This window comes from Ambystoma mexicanum, chromosome 7q (assembly GCF_040938575.1).
Source record: "Ambystoma mexicanum isolate Mex_15411 chromosome 7q, UKY_AmexF1_1, whole genome shotgun sequence".
In the NCBI taxonomy this organism is placed as follows: Eukaryota; Metazoa; Chordata; class Amphibia; order Caudata; family Ambystomatidae; genus Ambystoma; species Ambystoma mexicanum.
Genome location: NC_090941.1, coordinates 556,382,894 through 556,399,670, shown reverse-complemented (window position 1 = coordinate 556,399,670; position 16,777 = coordinate 556,382,894). Strand labels below are relative to the sequence as shown.

General features: G+C 46.8%; 1 protein-coding gene across 1 annotated transcript in view; it reads right to left on the bottom strand.

Annotated features, from left to right (window-relative positions):
* The window catches only part of VWA8 (von Willebrand factor A domain containing 8), a 3,012,337-nt gene that overhangs the window by 1,142,720 nt on the left and 1,852,840 nt on the right, over positions 1 to 16,777 (bottom strand). The gene's annotated exons all lie outside the window — the stretch shown is intronic.

Here is a 16,777-nt window from a genome sequence, read left to right as displayed (position 1 = left end):
AAAGGAACAACTGTTGGTTCCCCAGTCCTATAGGAAGACGCTGATTCAACTAGCACATGATCATTCCACTGGAGGTCACTTAGCAGAAAACATGACAGGGAAGCGGGTGTTACAGAACTTCTACTGGCCTGGGATATACGCAGATATAGCTAAATATTGCCAGGAGTGTGTCATATGTCAGAAAACGAGCAACCACACACCAGCCCGAGTACCCATGCAACGAATGCCCCTGATAAAGGATCCATTTCAGAGGATAGGAATGGACATAGTAGGGCCATTAGAACCCTCTAGTCGAGGATTTAAGTTCCTCCTAGTAATAGTGGATTACGCCACTAGATACCCTGAGGCGTTCCCCTTAAGAGGAACCTCAGCTAAACAGGTGTGCGATGTACTATTACCCTTCTTTGCTAGGGTGCGAATACCCCTTGAGATCATGACAGACCAAGGGAGCAATTTCATGTCAGTTGTAATGAAGGAAGTGTGCAAAACCCTGGGTATACATCACCTAAAAACCTCAGTGTACCACCCACAGACAGATGGTTTGGTGGAAAGATATAATAAGACCATTAAACAGATGATAAGGAGAGCCACCAGCCCTAATGGACTGGGGTGGGAACGGGTTTTACCATGGGTGTTAATGGTGCTAAGGGATACACCCCAATCGTCCACAGGGTATTCCCCTTTTGAGCTGTTATTCGGAAGACAACCCACGTCGGTGCTGGGATTACTGAAGGACAATTGGGAACAAGAAGAAGAAACATCCCTCACGGACTATGTTCACGACTTGAGGGAGCAATTGGGGAAACTGAGGGACTACGCTCAAGAAAACCTGGGTAGAGCCTAAGAAAGGCAAGAAAAGTATTATGACCAAGGAAGCAGATCCAGGTCCTTAAAGATAGGTGACAAGGTACTGGTACTACTGCCTACCCACACTAACAAAATGCTGGCCCAATGGCACGGGCCAATCAGGTAACCAAAATCCTGGGACCAGTAAACTATGAGGTGGAACAACCCAAACGGAAAAAAAATATCAAAATTACCACATCAACCTACTCAAGCTGTGGAAAGAAGGAACCCAAAGTGTGATGTGTTCATCCTTATCAGATATGTCCGTCCCAGAACAATTGGTTCCAAACCAAACTAGTAGCATACAGGATGTGCAATTGGGGGAACAATTGAATGAGAACCAAAGAACAGAATTGTTTGATACATTGAACCCAGTAGCCGAAACCTTTTCGGGTATACCAGGGCGAACACATTTGGCAACCCATGCCATAGCAACGGAGGAAGGGAAAACGGTACGCCTTAGACCGTACAGAATTCCGGAGGCAAAACGAGGAGAGATCGCCAAAGAAATAGAAGAGATGATGGCTCTAGGAACCATTGTACCCTCAAAGAGCGCCTGGTGTTCTCCAGTCGTCTTGGTGCCAAAACCAGACGGCTCCACCAGGTTCTGTATGGACTTTAGGCAGCTGAATGCCATTTCAAGGTATGAAGCGTATCCAATGCCCATAATTGATGAGCTCATAGAAAGACTGGGTTCAGCCACATACCTGAGTACCCTAGACTTCACAAAAGGTTATTGGCAGATTCCCCTCGAACCGGCTGACCAGGAGAAAACAGCATTTGCCACACCCCAGGGCCTGTTCCAATTCACGGTTTTGCCCTTTGGGCTACATGGGGCTCCAGCTACTTTTCAGGCATTAATGGATAAAATACTGACACCACATGAACGATATGCGGCTGCATATATAGACGACATTATAATTTTCAGTAAAACGTGGAATGAACATTTATTACATTTAACCCAAGTAATACAGGCATTAAAAGAGGCTGGTTTACATATTAACCCAAAAAAATCGAAACTGGCTGCCCAAACCACAAAATCTCTGGGGTATGAGGTTGGAGGTGGTATCGTAACCCCATTTATAGACAAAATTCAAGCCATCCAAAAGTTGAGAATGCCGGAAACAAGAAAAGAAATTCGAGCCTTTCTAGGGTTCGTGGGGTACTACAGGAGGTTCCTGCCTCATTTCTCAACCATAGCAGCCCCCCTTACGGACGCTCTGAAAACAAACCGTCCTCTATAAATCTCCATTGAGGCAAAACAAGCTTTTCAAACGTTAATACAAATGATTTCCTCCAAACCCGTTCTACATTGTCCTAATTTTGCCAAAGAGTTCTATTTGCAAACAGATGCCTCAGGATGTGGATTGGGAGCAGTACTCTCACAGGGTACCGAACAAGACCTATGTCCTGTAACTTTCATCAGCAGGAAACTATTTCCACATGAGATCCCATATTCTACTCTGGAAAAGGAATGCCTAGCAATCAAGTGGGCAGTAGAGACACTAAGGTATTACCTACTGGGAAGGCGGTTCACCCTCTTTACTGATCATGCTCCACTGAAGTGGTTGGCAACACAGAAAGACTCCAACCATAGAGTCCTACGGTGGTTTTTGACTTTACAACCATACCACTTCATAACAGTTCACAAACCTGGAAGATATCAATTGGTGGCAGACTATCTATCCAGAGCCATTGACAGGCCCGAATGGCATGAGTCTTTGGGGGGAGTATGTAATGAGCGGCCAATACGGAACAAAACAAGAGGGAGGGGGATGAGTTTATGATCACACCAGACCATATAATGACAAGTTTAAGAGACACGCGGGACAAGTAAAAGCCCAGACTACATGTCCCAGAATGCAACACCAATCAACTATCACACCGGACAATACAAATATAAGAGACACAAGAGAAAAGACAAAAACGACATATCCCAGAATGCCCCAACGGATACATAATCAAAACAAAAGCCAGAAAATGGGAATAGAAATCAGACAAGGAAGACGAAAAACCACATTTCCATATAATGGGGGTTCCGGGCAGGCGGGGGTTAAATGCAAAGCTAACTCCGTGCAGATGAAGCTGGGAAGAGATGAATTAGCCTCAGGTGTAAGGAGCCCAGGGCTGGGAACGCCTAACGCCAATTACTGTGGAGGAGACTTACCGGGGTTAAAAGCATCAGAAAACAGCTCAACTTGTCTCTCGTTTTGCAGGAGTGGAAGGAGGCTGACAGAGTGGACTCGGAATGGTACGAGGACAGTACCCCATATCGGTGGGCGTATTAGAGGAAAAAGGAAAACTCACCGGAGTGTACCGTAACGGACCTGTGGTCAAATCCGACTGCACAGCAGATGAAGATGCCTGAATCCCAACGGCGGAAAAAGGGAAGTTTGGTTATTTACTGAAGTCCAGCCAAGGCCAGTGTGGAACGGCTGGCTCCGAGCACCGGCTGCAGAGCTTGAACAGAAAAGGCTCTGAACCATTCGGAAGTGTTGAGTAAACGCTCAGGGCTGAATATTGCTGCTTTGAACAAAGAAAGGCTGCCATTCCTGTGTTCTCCGTATTTTGAACTGCATTCATTTGTGAACAAGCAATATTGCAATCCTTGAGTTGTGTCTTTTGAGCAACCTGAAAGACCCTTTATTTTTGGTTTTGATACGATGAATGCTAATTGAAGTTAATTGGATAAAGAGAAGTCCGGGTGCACAATCATTTAACCTCTGGTGAGCTGTAAGAAATAAATACTATTGGGTAATTTACCTCCTTGTCTCTGGCTTACTACTTTACATAGTACTCTGTAAATACTGCAACACACTACTCTGCAGAGGAGAGCAGTTTTGAAGTGCTTTTGAGGCTGTAATCAAGGCCCATGAGAAACACTGCCCCCTACCATAGGTTTAACGCACAACCAACATATTTCCTTTGCCCCTCCATATCTGTTGTTGCTGCCTCTGCCGTCATTTCCTTCCCCACCTTACTTCCTGGCCTAACCACCAAAAAAAAAGAAAAATTCAAAATAAAAAAACACCAAAAAAAAGGGTTCCTTTAGGAACCACCTTTCACAGTTAAAAAATAGAAGTAACAAAAAAAAGCTTATAGACTCCATCTACTTTACATTTTTCAGTAAAGTAGTTTGACTCAATAAGTTTCTCCAACATTCCCATTAGCATGTTCTACTATGCTAATGGGAATAATGGACAATTGTGCACTAGTGATAAAAAAGCACAGAAACAATTTTCTTTCCCAAATACTTTTCTCTAGCATACATTAAATACCATAATCCATGGACATTCATGACAATCCGCGGTCTCAGCAGTCCCCTCTTCCAGGCCATGCATCATTAAAAAACCCAGATTGAACATGCACACCATCGCACAAGACAGCCCTTCTACTGTTTTTACTGTTATGTTTCTAACACTCCCTTATTGCTTGCTTTCAAACAGTCAGGCAGCGATCTATCAATCAGTTAAAAAAATACTCTACATATAACCCTATCAACATATTAAACTTCCACACACCAACTGCCACTTAAGAATGTTCTCGAAATCTTTTGCATCTGCATTCCCCTTGCTTATCCCAAAAGATTGCACACAGTGCTGCTATACATGCACATATGCATTGTGCATTAAGAGAAGTGCATGAATGGAAAGAGGAGTAGGGATTGCCAAGTGCTCATAGGAGCCCAGAAGGAAAGTGCCAAGAGATGCCAAGGTGGGAGGCCACTGGCTAACTGCTGGGGCACAGGAGTCCCCAGGGTGGGGTACACAGCCGCCAGGCGGTAGACCCGAAAGGGCAGTGGGCAGTGCTGAAGGTGGGGTGGATGTATTGGTGTCGACTAGATATAGGGCCTGGAACGTTTCAGGTTCATGAGGGACCAGGCCCCCATTCTCAGTGGCAGTGGTATGAGTTAGCAGGGAAGGGCTTAAGAAAAACAGGAAGAGAAAAACAGAATTTTGAAAAGTTACCGGAACTTAAGGAAGTCCAGCTGAAGTATAAAAGGAGCAGGAAGACTGTTCCAAAGAGAGGCACCGAAGGAAAAAAGAGACATGCCTCCCACTCTCTGTTTCAAAAAGTGTTTGACAAGCAGAGAATTATAGTCTGAGGAGCTGAGGAATTTAGCAGAGTAGTATTTAGTGCGACAAGGTTGGAGATATTGTAGTCTGAGGCCCCAAAAAGCCTTGTCAATGATAGAGAGGATCTTGAATTTCATCCTTGCAACCACCAGGAGCCAATGCACACATTTTAGGGCTGCAGCGATACGATCCCTGGGCTTGAGGCCAAGGATAAGTCTTGCAGCCCTATTCTAGATTAGCCGAAGGGGGGGTAGACAACAAAGGGGGAGGTTAAGGAAGCGGCTGTTGCAGTAGTCCAGCCTACAGAGGACCATACCATATACACTTTAATTATTTAATTCCACTATATTACAAATACTGTATACTCCCCTAAAGTACCTATAATGACTATACACATATTACAATACTATGTGTTGCCAGTAGCCCGATTCTTGGCAATGCCCTCAAGAATCTGGCCACTGGCCACAACCACCCCAGAATAATTAAAACATATAACAAGTACGCACAATAGACCTTCAAATAACAAGACTTACCCAGACACCCCTGCCATCGAAATTATGTTTGATTGGCCCAGATGTGTACGCGGACTCCAAATCAGGAGATTAGTCCGCTGATCAGACCCAGATATCACTATTTTTCTTACCTACTTTCTGGCCATTTAAAAAAAAAAAACGACTGGACGAATTTACATAAAATGTACAAAAGCATGCTTTTGAGACAAAGCTGCCGCTCATACTGCAAATTTGGTGAAAATCCCTGCCACGGTTTGGGCTGTAGGTGTTAGCACATTTCTTTTCCATTGCGTCTATGAGAATTTCCACACATTTTGGAACCCCTGCTATAACTTTGCCCCCCACGCCCACCAGGATGAAACCACACCAAACTTCGCAAAATAGTTTTGAGGGGGCCATAAACATGGTTTGCAAAGTTTGGTGAGGATTTGTCAAACGGTGCCAACGTTATAAGCCACCCCAAAAAACACTGTTTCTATGAGTTGAGCAACTGCTGCTACCACAGTCCCTGTAATATAGTTGCCTATAGTTGGCAGGCAACTATATAGCAAGCAATATAGTTGCCTGCTTCTCCAACTTTCCACTGCACAAGAATAAAGGATATTGCGTTGTTGTGGACACTGGTCATTTTCCTTTTTGCAATGTGGCAATTTACACCACGCTGCTGCTCCTGGAGGAGTACTGTCCGTCCTTTTTTTTTAATATATTTTTTTTAAATTTATTTTTATTTTAACCAAACAAAACAACAAACAATACAACTTTTCAGGACGTACATAATCAGCATCAAACCGTCACATTATACAGTATTATTCTCCGTCCTCCCCCCCTCACACCCCATAAACTTGAGCCGGCTCATCCGTGGCATCTATAGGAGCATTTTCGGGTATCGCAGTGCTTATGGACTCATCTGAGTCTCCTGTTTCATCGTTACCCTGGTGGGGGTTTGCCATAGAGGTCACTAATTGTCGCCAGGCTATCAGGGGCCCTACTTCCTCCTCTCCCCCTCTGGTAACCGCTTCAAACCATACTGCGGACTCCACTTCCGCCCATTTTAGGAGGTCCGCCCCACATATCTCCACCCTGGGTCTGTGGGCCGCCTTCCAACCCATTGCAATCCTGCGCTTGGCCAGGATATAAGCCATGTCCTTCATCTTGCTTATGTGCTTTAGGTTGCGTGGCCTGGGAAAAATCCCAAGCATGCATGCCCAAGCCGATCTCACATCCAGCACCGCTCCCCCACCAACCATTTTAGTTTTTATTTCGTCCCAGAATCTATGCACCTCGGGGCAAGCCCAGAACATATGCAGCAGCCCTGCTTCCACCTCCCCACATCTAGGGCATTTCTGTGTAGTCGAGCCTCCAAACCTTGCTATTTTCCTGGGAGTCAGGTAAACCCTGTGAGTGACATACAACTGGATCTGCTGGAGTCTCGCATTCCGGGACACCTTTTTATGGTATCTTTGAGCTCTCTCCCATTGCCCCTCTGTCATGGGTCCTCCTACTTCCTCCTCCCAATCCTGCCTCAGTTGAAGCAGCTCCTTCCCTGCCTTTGCACTCAGGAGCTCATATATCCTGGATATTTCGTGTCCGCCCTCTGAAACATCGTACATCATTTCCAGGGCGGCATCCGGGTCATCCGCTAGCACTGTCTCAGGCCATCTCTCCCTCACCCGTTTCATGAGCCTTGCGTAGGTTATATATTGGCCTCTATGCACCCCTGTCTCTTCCTGCAGCCTCTGAAATCCCAATGCCTCCCCTTCCTGCCATATGTCCCCGAGGGTGGCCAAGCCCACCGGTTCCCAGTATCTACGGACCACCTCAAGCAATTGAGAGTCGTTCCCGCATAGCGCCACCAGCGGGGCCTGCTGAGAGAGAGGGTCCGGGTCACCCACCGTTCTCCACATTCTGCGCCAGACCTCGCAGCCCAGCTTCAATAGTCTCCCTCTTCCCACCATTTTACTCTTTTGTAGCCACACGCCTCTCTCAAAAAGTATGGAGCCGAGTCGTCCCGCAGAAGCCTACCCTCTGCCGAGTCCTCCGCCGACAGCCACCTGGCCACAAACAGCAGCTGCCCCGCCATATAGTAAAGTTCAAAGTTCGGCAGGCTTATACCCCCCCTGTCACATGAGTTCTGAAGTTTCCACAGGGCCACCATGTTCCTGGAGTTACCCCATATAAAGCTCCTGCACATACCGTGAAGTCTCACGAAAAGGCTCCTGGGAATCAAATGCGGGACATTCACAAAAAAATGCAAGAGTCTGGGCAAGACCACCATCTTGAGCAGGGCTGCTCTCCCCATCATAGATAGGGGTAATCTAGACCAGAATGCCATGCTATTCTTAACTCCTTCAATTGCTTTCTCCGTATTATGTTTGTGCTCCGACTCGATCTTATGATAAACATTTGCTCCCAGATACCTAAATGTCACAGTCTGCCATGGTATTGGCAGGATAGGCAGCCCCTGCAATGAGACACTCCTATACCTACCCAAGGGGAACAAGCTAGACTTCCCGGGGTTCACCGATATGCCCGAGAGGGTGGCATAATGGGCCATCAACTCCAACAATTACTGCAGGTTATCTTCCGGGTAGCGCAAATAGAGGAGCATGTCATCTGCATACAACGATATCAGGTGTGTACCACTTATCGTGCAAATCCCCACCTCCCCGTACTGTTGTCGCAGGCATATTGCCAACAGCTATAGTGCCAGAATGTATAACATGGGTGACCAGGGGCATCCCTGTCTGGTCCCCTTGCCGAGTTGCCATTTATCTGAGATTATGAATCCTGTTTTAACTCTTGCTATCGGGGTGCTATACAACATCTGGACCCACCTGATATATCCAGGTCCCATTCCTTCAGGGTCGCTTTCAACCATGGCCACCGCACCGAATCAAAGGCTTTAACCGCGTCTAGCGACACGATAGCCAACTCGGCTGTGTCTCCCCCGGTGTAATCAATGATATGGTGTAGCCTCCTATGGTTATCTGTAATGTTCCTGCCGGGGACATAGCCCGTCTGATCCGGGTGTATCAGCTTACCGATCACCCTCTTCAGCCTATTGGCTAGCACTGCCGTAAGTATTTTACTGTCCTGATTAAGCATGGACAAGGGTCTGTAGGACCCACACTCCACGGCAGGCTTGCCTGGTTTCAGGAGTGGGATAATCATTGCCTCGCGGAGGGACAATGGCAGTTCCCCCCGCTCATAGGCCTCATTAAACATGGCAAGCAATGGCTGAAGCAGCTCTTGCTTATATGTTTTATAAAACTAGCTAGGCAGCCCATCTGTCCCGGGTGCCTTACACGTGGGCAGATGTTGGATCACCATCTCCAGCTCATCCGAGGTGACGGGGGCGTCCACATCCGCACATTCTAGGTCATCCAGGGTGGGCAGCTCTATATCCACTAATGTGTCCAGTATGTCCTGACTCACATCCTCCCCTGTGTCCGCATATAAATGTCTATAATACTTGAGGAACTCCTCGTTTACCCCCTCCTGGGTATTGCGGATTTGACCTTCCTCATCCCTAATCTCCCTGATCGTCGAGCGGGGGGGTCTCATTCTTGTACAGCCAGGCCAGCAATCTGCCTGGCTTATCTCCCCCTGCATGTAGCCTCTCCGTATATTTCTTATAATTTAATCCACATAGTCTATCCCAGAGTCCGCAGCAGGTTAACTGTAAGTCTTTTATCTTGGCGCTGTTCTCACGGGTGGTCACCTCATTTCGTGTAAGACCCTCCAGCTCTCTTTCTGTTACCTGAAGTTCCCTTTCAATGTCCCCCTGGAGCCCTTTAGATTTCGATATGACTACCCCACGCACCACCATCTTAAATGCCTCCCATACTGTTCCCACTGAGCGTACACTGCCCGTGTTTATTTCAAAATATTCCTCGATGGCCTTCCTCAAATCCTCCCGAAACCCCTCATCTTGTAGTGCCTCAGTTCTAAGTCTCCATGTCGGGATCCGCGCTCTGGGGGGTTGATGTCGCCACTCTACGACCAAAGGCGAGTGGTCGGATAATACCCGGGCCTTATATTCCGCTCCCGCCATTTCTCCCGCTATCTCGGCAGCTACAAACACATAATCCAGCCTCGTGTGCAAGTCATGTGGTGCTGCGTAGTGCGAATATTGCCTATCCATTGCATGCAACCTTCTCCACACATCCTCTAGGCCTAGGTCTTTCAACATTGTCCCCAGCACCTTAGCCGCTGACGCCCGCTTCCCTGATGTGTCATCTGACCTATCTATTTTGGATTCAGGATACAATTAAAGTCCCCCCCCCACACCATCGCACCTCCCACCAGGGGGCTAATCTTGCTGTAAAGGGACCTAAAATAAGCCGCCGTATCGTGCTTAGGGGCATACAAATTTATAATATGCACTTCCCTGTTCTCCAGGAGTCCCGTCACCACCACCATTCTGCCCCCTGGGTCTATTGTTGAACTGAGCACCTGAAACGGCACGTGCGGCGCCACCCATGTGATCACCCCTCTTGCATACGCCGAATACGTGGCCCCCGTGACATTACCCCTCCATTTCCTCTTGACCGCCTCCAACTTCTCCTTTGTGAGATGAGTCTCCTATAGCAAAGTTATGTCAATACGCATCCTTTTTAGATACAGCATTACTTTATTGCGTTTTAGATAACTATTGAGGCCCCGTACGTTCCAGGACACCATTCTGAGATTACCCGATGCCACCTACTCGGTACACTCCCAATCCACCTCTCCCTTCGATGCATCCTTTGATGGCCGGTGTTCTGACTTCCCCCCCCCCCCTCAACAATTCCCCCTCTCTTTGTTCCCCAACTCCTCCCCACTGCACACAACCCAACCCCTCCCCCCGCCCTACCCTACCCCAACAAGTGCCCAGCTCCATCCCTGGATCTCAGGCCCACCCGCGTCTGGTCCTATCTTATGTCCGAGGACTAGGACCCCGCGGGGCGTCACTGATCTAACAGTGACCTAACTAAGTGCACTACTAATGGGTTCAGGGGATGTCTCCTAGGAGCTCCCACTCATCTATTTTAGGATTGATACGTCTAACGGGTCCTGCCAGCTAATACTGCAACGCACTCCCAACAAGCTTAGTTTAACTCTATATTCAAGTCCCAATGTCTTAGCCATGTCACCCTAGGCGACACAGCTACGTGCTACTTATCTTTCGCAGCTCCCATCTGGATATCCGGTTCCTGAGGCCGGCCCTGCACGTCCAGCCAATCCATCGCATCCGCCGGTGTCTCGAAAAACAGAGATTTGTTCTTATAGAACACTTTCCACTTGGCTGGGTAGAGCAACATATAACAATGGCCTGCTTCTCTTAGTCTCTTTTTCACCGACCCAAAGTTCATCCTGCTACGCTGTACCTGCAATGTATAGTCCGGGTACGCCGTGATTTTTGTAAATTCGAGTATCTTCTCCCGATCTCGATAATTCAGGATCTTTGCGATCAGCAGCCTCGGGGGGGTTCCTGGGGGCGGTCTCCTTGTCAAGGCCCTGCGCGCTCTTTCAACCGCAAACCCCTGGGTCTGCACCCCGCCTGTTATCTCCTGCAAGAGCATGGTTTCCACATATTCAGTGGGGTTAGGCCCTTCCATTCCTTCTGGCAAGCCAACTATACGAATGTTGTTGCGTCTGGCGCGCCCTTCCGCCTGCTCAGCTCGGTCCTCCACGTTGCCCACCCGCTGCACAAGGGCATGGAGCTCCACTCCATGTGCGGCGCACGCCGCCGTGTTTGGGGCCATTTCCTTCTCCAAGGTCCCAGTGCGCTCCGCAATCGTCCGCACATCCTGTCTCAGCAGGTTCACTTCTTCCTGGACGGATCCAATCTTGAGGTCCAGGCCCTCCTTCAGCTCTTTCATTGCCAGGCCCAGTTTAGTCTCCCAGGCCACTTTTAAATCTGCAATCGCCGCCAGCACCTCCTGGATCGTGCCCGGTGTCTCCGCCACTGTCGTGGGAGTCTCCTTACTCTTGCCCCCCTCCGCACCTGGGGGCGACTTGGCATAGGCCTCCAACGTGGGCTGTTTGGTCCTGGGTCTAACGACTTTAGTGGACATCCTGCTGTGTTGTCGGGGCGTAAACCAGCCGCGCCTTCCCACGTACAAATGTGCACGTGGCACCAAGCCACTCTTAACCATCCACGTGTGTCCTTGTCGCTCGCCTCGCACCCAGAATGGGCTGTGTCCTCCCACGTGCTTGCGCACTCTTGGTGTCGTGGCTCCGGTCTCTGTCTAATTCCTTCCGTGGCCAGTGCTCGGGTGCGCGCTCTGACCCACTGCACTCCCTTACTTAGCACTCTGTCGATCACAAGGCCATCCAGCATACAGTGCAGTTCCAGATGTCGTGCTCTCGTACCCAGGTTCAGGGGGGCCGCATTAAGTGGTCTGGGGGCCAGCTAATATCACAAATTAGCCTCGTGATAGAGGCCCACCAACGTCGGGCCTGGATCCCCCCTCTCGGTGTTGTCTGTCTCTATTGGGCCCCCCCGGTGCTGTGTTGTCCATTACCTCCCGTGTGCCCAAGAGGTGACCCCCCTGGATCGTGCCTGGTCCTCTGTATCCAGCACTCCTCACAGATCCAGAGACCGCCCTCACCACAGGCAGCCTAGCTTACAGGTGTTCAGGGCGTGTGTAATATTTGTTTCAGTCTACTGACTGTCCCTTTAGGATCTGCCTTGTCACCCTGTGTGTACTGAGTCTGATCCGCAGCGTTCTGAAGTGCTGCCGCTCACTCGCTCACGTTAGTCTCAGGGTCTTCAGTTACCTTGTTGCCAGCCCACAAGCATGCCCTGTGTTCCGAGCGCAACATTCGCTCGTTCCTCCTCAGGGTGTGCTCTTACAATGTATCCTGCTTGGATTCCACCGACGTCCGAGCTGACTATACCGCAGGCCCAGCGTCAGCCACCAGTCCGTTCGGCGGGTCTTATCAGTTACAGTCCATGGATGTGCGAGCTTCGGGTGCGCGCATCCACGGGTGTGCGCCGTCTCCAGCCCGCAAAGCAGAAGCGCGGCCTGGGCAGTCCAATACTCCTCCTCCGCCTTCCCACGCCACGGCCCCTCCGGGTCTACAGCTGATCGCAGGATCTAGACATACAATGCAGGTGCCATCCAGGTCTTCAGTTTGTTAACGATACAGCGCACTCGTGACCCTTGATGTTCCCTTTGTTCCCGCTGCCATTTTGTTTTACTTGCCGGTTTGGGGCTCGCAGTGAGCAAATGTATATAACTCTGCATCCATGCCTCACCCTCGCACCAAAAGTTCAGCGAGTGCTGCTACCACCTTCATAATCAAGGATGTTGATTATCAGAGCTGACAGGCATCCGTGCACGCACTTTCTCCCAAGGATCGTTGCAGGATCGAAGGAGCTCCTCTAGAGCACGTCCCTTTACATGGCCGTCCACGAGTGCTGTCCGTCCTTATCCTTTTTTTGTACAAGTATTTTTCATATATATATATATATATTTATATATATGCAACATGGCGCCTCATTACGACCCTGGCGGAAGACCATGGTGCTATTAGCACCATGGTCCATGCCGGTAAGTTACCGACTCCGCCATGGAGAAAGGGGGAATTACCACCCCATTACAAGGTTGGCGGAGCGGTAATTCCCCCTTCCTCCATGGCCCTTCCCCATTCCCATTTTTGCCCCATAGGGCTCAATGGGAATGGGGAAGGCGCTAAGTACGGTGCCGCAAATTGCGGCACCGTAATTAGCACCAAGGTCCCTTTGCGGGTCCCTACTTTAACGGCTGGTTTACACCAGCCGTTAAGGTCGGGTCCCGCAAAGGGACTTTGTAATTAGGCGCTAATAGGTTAACAGCGCCGCAGCCTTTTACAGCACCGTTAACCCATTAGCGCCTAGGTCGTAATGAGGCCCATGGTGCCTAATAAGCCAGCATGCCCGATTCCAGAGCACCGTACATTATGCAATCTCTATTTGCAGTACTCTTCCCTATTCACCAAACTGAAAAAGCTCATGTCACACTGTCTCTAATCTATGACACCACCCCACATTGGTAACAATATAGTGAATGGCATATATATCCCTGTTATGGCAAATAGAAAAGCCTTTTTTAGCCAAAGCCTCAAAGCTAGTGTTTAAGAACTATATCAGACACGCCCATTTCTCCTTCAAATTACTTGAATTATTTCCCTGCCCCCAGCATTCCCTGCTCCCTGCACTCCTCTGCGCCCACACCCTGGGCCCTCTGCCTAAAACCAAACCACAGCCATGTTCTGCTATCCATGGGCTGCATTTTTCTGTTGGCTTGTATGTGAGAAGGTAAGATTTCCAGCCATTACTCTGAACTTCGTAATGTGATTTTGAGTTGGGTGTGGGGGAATGAATGCGCTGTGGTGATAGACATACCTCTATGTGGTGCCAGAGATCAATATATGCATATATATATTGTACCAAGTTGCCTATTTTATTTGTATATTTGTATACACATTTTTTGGACAGTAGATCATTAAATTACCGTACCCATGGTGAAATGATCATGGAAATGATAGATCTATGTCTATGTAACAACATCTTCCTATTTGACAATGTCTATTATAATCAATTGAGAGGCACAGCGATGGGTACGAGTTTTGCCCCATCTTACGCCAATCTAACAATGGGTTGGTGGGAAAAATTCATTGTATGGACAGAAGCCAATAGCCAGCACACCAATCAAGTAGTCCTCTGGCTACGGTTCATAGATGATTTGTTCATCCTCTGGAATGGCAAAGAAAATGAGTGGCTCGACTTTGTAGCCATCTTGAATAATAATAACCTGAATCTAAAATGTACTGAGACACATAGTCGAGAGTCACTGATTTTCCTTGATGTACTGGTTAAGACAAACCAAAGAGAGATCAGTACAGAGCTTCATCGGAAACCTACTAGTTCTGACATTTCTCTGTTTGGCAGCAGCAACCATCCAACTCCATTAAAATGGAGTATACCGTATGGAGAATTTGTTAGAATTTGGCATAACTGCAGTGAATTGGAGTGCTTTGACAGAGAGTGCAAAATCACAGCTAATAATTTTGCCAAACAGAGATACCCGAAAGCAATAACAGAAAGAGCTTACTCCAAGGCACGCAATTTAGACCGAGCCACCGTATTGGTGACCGATCGAGCATCTGAAGAAGAAATAAAAACAGATGAGATAAGGCTAATTCTCACATACGGTACCCAAGCTAGCACAATAAGAAAAATACTGCACAAACATTGGCATGTCCTAAAATCAGATGAAGCCTTGCAACCATACTTTGATGAACGAGCAAACATAACCTTTAGAAAATCTACTTCCATCAAAGACCTACTAGTTAGTAGTTTTTTGTCCCCCAAAATGGAAAATGTGGGCATCTCTTCATGGCTAGGGAGCAAAAATACAGGCTTTTACAAGTGTACAAAGTGTAAAGCATGTCAACATGCCTTAAACAAGAATAATTTTGTACACCCTGTATTGGGCAATAATGTAGAAGTGAAATCAATGATTACATGCAATACAGAGTTTGTTGTATACGTATTATCTTGCTCATGTGACCTCTGGTATGTGGGTAGTACCATAGGGAAATTGAAGTTAAGAATTCTGCAACATATGCGAGCCATAAAGAATGTAGATGCTTCCTATCCTATGGCAGTCCATTTTAGAGATGTCCACCAAAGTAAACTGGAAGGTTTTAGGTTTTTTGGAATACACCATGTAAAAGAGAATCCACGTGGGGGAAATCGAGAATTAGAGCTCTGCTAGATGGAAACTACACTTATTTTGGATCTTGCAAACTAAAAGCCCAAGGGGCATAATTCAGACGAAGAGTTATATACCTTCCTTGGAATGTAAATTGCTTAAATTCTGTGAACTCTAAAAATGTCTTTTGATCATGAAGTTAAATTTAGAATGTCTTGAAAGCTGGACTTTAAGAAAGTAGAAAAATATTTTTAAATGATATTTTACGAAAAGTCTTTTATTTGTTAAAAATATTGTATGTAACATTTTAATTGCCAAATATACATCCTACATGCGAAGTCTGAAATGTAAAGATTGAGAATGAAATATTTGTAAATCTTTCTCCCCATATAACTGAGTCTTGGGCCAAATTGTGATAGAGAAGCACTAAAAACTATGGCAGCTATGCATTTTTGTTTGCACAATGCACTATGCACTTTAGCCTCTCTGTACATTGCTTAAAGAAGGTTTTAACTGGTTTATTTTATTGTTCAATCATTTTTGTGTATAGTGGTCACATATTTTTTGTAAATCTAAATAAGGTAACCTTGATGTTTTGCAATCTGTCCAATTTTAACTATATGTCAGCATTTTGCAGCTAGAAATCTTTTTTCGGCAATGGATTTTATTAGAAAATAATTTGCACAAGCACTATGCACTTTACACATTGACCGAATACGATTTGTATACAAACTTAAAAAATTAAATGAGTTTGGTACTAGCTTAATAAACAATGTATTAATGGATAAATTGAAGAAATATTGTATTTTATAAAGATCCTAGGCAGCTGCAAATCATAAAAGGGTTTACTTATTCTTCTATATAAAACAAAATATGCAAGAAATGTAACCGCAATACACATTTTTTCTTTTTCTTTTATGCACTGAGCACTTTATAAACCAGTGTTGCAATGTATACAAAACCAATTCCAAAATGGCCGAATGTATCCACTAAAGATAGTCATAGAACCTTAGTAAGGTAGAAAGTGAAAATGGACAACACACACAAAAAACTCAATGGAATCATAGAGTTTTGCATGTACTTGTATTTAATGGCTTTGTGCAACTGTTTTCGTGTATGTGATCAAGCAGCAGGAGCGCTGCGAAACGCGTTGTACCATGACAAATCTGTCTCTTTTTGATGCCTAATAAAACTGGATAAGTGAACGAACTCGCTGTTGTTTGATGGGCTGATTTCCAGAACTGGCGTACGACCGCAATATATATATATATAGGATATCTGGGAAAAGTAGACTTTTTTGGGCTACAACCACATCCAATGAAAATGAAACACAACTTTGAAGTAATCTAGGTGTTCTTCGCTTGCACACTGAAGTGAGGTAAGAATGATAGAATATTAGAATATCCTCTCGCAGTAGCAGGTACGTAGTGCACCTCTCGCTGTTTTAGGGATATGGTGCTTATCTCATATTAGGGATATAGTGCTGTGCTCACTATTGCCGCAGGCTCGAGGTATTGCTAATGTGTTCTCCACCCTTGTAGAGGCTCCAGGGATCAAATGCTCTCGAGCACAGGCCAGATTTTGTGGCAGGTACTTTGTTCTCTGGTGTAGTCTCCTGGTCTGTGCGCCTGCCAACTGGCACTCCCTATCTGCCTTC